We start from the raw sequence: 3288 nt of genomic DNA, 5'->3' as shown, positions 1-3288 counted from the left end.
CCGATAACAGCAATCATGTCTCAGAGAACATAGGGCTTCCACTGCAAAGCGTAGTAGACAACAGAGAGGCTGAAATATATAGGACTATCGTCTTGTCCCTTTTATATACCCCTTAGCTGTACATTTTATCATTTATATGGTAACAGTAGATTATGGATTTGCAGTCACACTGGGATGCTACAAGAGGTGTTATGCATTTGCAGGGAACAAATCAGCTTCTTTTTCTGAAGTAGAGTCCCATTTTCTCCTCCATGGAGACTGCCCCAAATTATCTGCCCATGCTTAAGCTGTACAGATATTCTTTTTTTTGCCTTCTTATTTTTTCTCTCAGAGAAAAAATCTCTCCCTCCTGCACTCTTCAGATTGTTTCCTCCCAGTATTTTGTACTGTATTGAAACTGTCTGCAACTCCGACTTTTCCTAACATTATATTATTGAAGCACTTAGGAAATATGAATAATCACATTTTTCTCTCATTCACACGTACTTTGGGTTGCAAATACAGCCATCACTCCTTGATCTACACATTGACAGAAGATATGTGATGTCATGTGCAAGACAAGTCTTGGAGACCCAAACAGTTTGTAAGCAGAACTCCATATTGGCCTTTGTACGTGGTCTAAAGAATGTAATGATGAATCTAGCCCTAAGTCACAGGAGGGCATTATGTCAGTGCAGTATGAGAAAGAGTTCAGTGCTTTCACTACAATGATGCTGTTTAGCTGTCTGGGATGCTGGTTTCAGAGGGGCACATGGGAGTGAAAAATGGAGAGAGATGTTTCTATAAGAGTCTTCCATTTTAAGTGGAAAAGTTAGCATCTCAGTTTTTAGGTTGTATATATGTAATTCCTCCATAAGGGAAGAATGGTCTAATGCTGTTTTTTGTTAACAATAGTTTATCTTAAAGCACGTTAGCATAGCTGGTTGTATAGTCTCATTGTCATTTGATGGAATGGAAAAGTGAATGACTGAATGTTAAATGCATCCAGAAAAATAAATGATGCCATTTAAAAATCTTTCCATAAATATTTGTTCTGTGTTTGAGATCCTTCCTTCTAAGGTTTTGAGCTATAAAAATACAGGTTTATGGGGATAAGTGAAGATACTTTCTTTTAAAATCTGAACAATAATTAAGAGGTAAATTCTTGTCAAACACAAATAACCAGTTAATCATATATCCTTGAGAAACCTATGTTATATGAAGATAATCAGCATTTGGATGCATAACCTTTTCTCTACCATGGTTAGATAGTTTATGCAAAAATATTAATCTCTCAAATTATAACATAAATATAAATAATAAATATATTATTAAATATACTTTGATTATTAGTAATTATAGTGAGAATTTCTGCAAGTCACAAGAATTGCTGTTTGCTCACTATTTGATAAATATGGCAAATCTATCTCAGTACTATGCTACCTACTTGCACTATAGAAATGCACATCTCTGTGTATGAAAACCATGAAACATTAAGGCTCATAGGGTTACTCAAGCATTTAATATTGAGTAGCTGTTTAGGAGACTTATTCAAGTAAGGTCATACTTACTGCATGTTACTGTATGTGTTTTCATTAGTATCTTCCTTTTTTTCTGTTGCTCTTCCATTTTTCATTATATCTGGATTTACACTGCCCAGTCTTTGTCATTTTGCAGCATAATTCAAACTCAGTAAAGGTGAGACAAGCCACACCTTGAGAGCAGGTCTTTTTAAACCTACATGTCCATCTCTGCTGGCTTCCTGCAGCAGGCAGTGACCTTTTATATAAACTATGTTAACTAAAATCCATCCAGCATTGTTGTAAAATTAAAGTGCCAGAAATCCAAAAATGTCCCCCAAGTCCACAACAGCGAGAGGTTTAAGACCTGATTCAAAGCCTATTGAAATCAGTGGAAATCTCCTATTAATTTCACTGAGCTTTGGATCAAATCCTTGAAGCCAGTGTATGTATGTTTGTATATATACATATATATGTGTGTGTGTGCGCTTATTCAGATATGTTTAAAGCAGTCTGTTGTCTTGACTGACAGTGCAGAACAACCAAAAATAATTGCTTTATTTTCAGAAGATGGAACAGCTAGTATGTTCCTGATATTTACAATGGGCACATTTTATGACTATCTGACCTCTCAAGTTGCTTTTATCTTCAGAAAGTCTGCAAAAATAGTTCTAGTCTGCAAAAATAGTACTGGTTTGCAAAACTTTCTCCAGATTTAAATCCATTTCCCCCTTAGGAGTGATTAGATATGACAATAGAATGCAAAACTATTTTACTTGTTAAAAGGATATATGATCTACGCAATCCATTAAGAACAGAGGTGCATAAAAAGCCTAGCAGCCAGTGACCTGGATATACTGTTCTGCATTTTTTCCTAAAATACATCGCTTTTCTTTCTATCCCTTGGATTTTTTTCCTTATAGCCTTCTCTTTTTTTCTACTGTTATGGCTGTCTTTTCACTCTGTTTATTCAGTGGGAAGCTTTTCTTTATACTTCTTTTTAATCTGAATTGCTGAAGCTAAAACATTTCAAATGAGCAAAAAGAAGTTGGGAGGTATCTTATTCAGATATAATCTCAAATGGTGATTCATTAATTATGGCTTGACTGCATACAGATATGAGAGAACAATAAATAAGGGGTAATATCCGGTGTTAGAAGAGACCAGGAAAAGAAAAAGAGGGTTTTCGTAACACTTTTCTGTTAAAGAAACAACCAAACCGTGTGGTTGTTCATCGTCCCCTATCTCTGTGGATGCTATCTCCACATGTTAACACTCAGTGCAGTGTCTGTTGCATTCATGTGAATCCCTCTCTTTACGAGCATGATTCAATCATATTATCAATGATTTACATTCCAGTCACTCCTGCAGGTCCCAAAAGGTCAGGAGATAATCTCAAACCTTTCTAAATAGGCCAGATTAGGCCAACACAAGTACTGATTTTTTGAACATCTTACTAATGAGTAAGAGTGATTCAGAGAGTGTGAATGAATTTTGGAGGAGAAAAGATGACTTCTGTTCTCTTGGGTCATAGATTAGAAGCCGTAAGTCCAAGCTAACTCTCAGATGCAAAATGCAATACTATAGTTGTATAATTAAATTAAGAAAATAATAGCTTTTTATGCCAGAAGGACCTTTTAGGACTGTTTAGTTGGATCTCCAGTGCAGCAGAGGCCTACAGTTTTCTCTGAACAGGGCTATGTCTTCTGGTTTCTAGACTTCAGAAAATAATACTTTAATTTTTAATTCAGCGGAAGCAAATTCTACTTTAATAGCCCATATATTCCAC

The sequence above is a fragment of the Apteryx rowi genome, unplaced genomic scaffold (genome assembly GCF_003343035.1).
Source record: "Apteryx rowi isolate R43461 unplaced genomic scaffold, aptRow1 scaffold_397, whole genome shotgun sequence".
NCBI classification, from domain to species: domain Eukaryota; kingdom Metazoa; phylum Chordata; class Aves; order Apterygiformes; family Apterygidae; genus Apteryx; species Apteryx rowi.
This window is presented reverse-complemented; position numbering follows the sequence as displayed.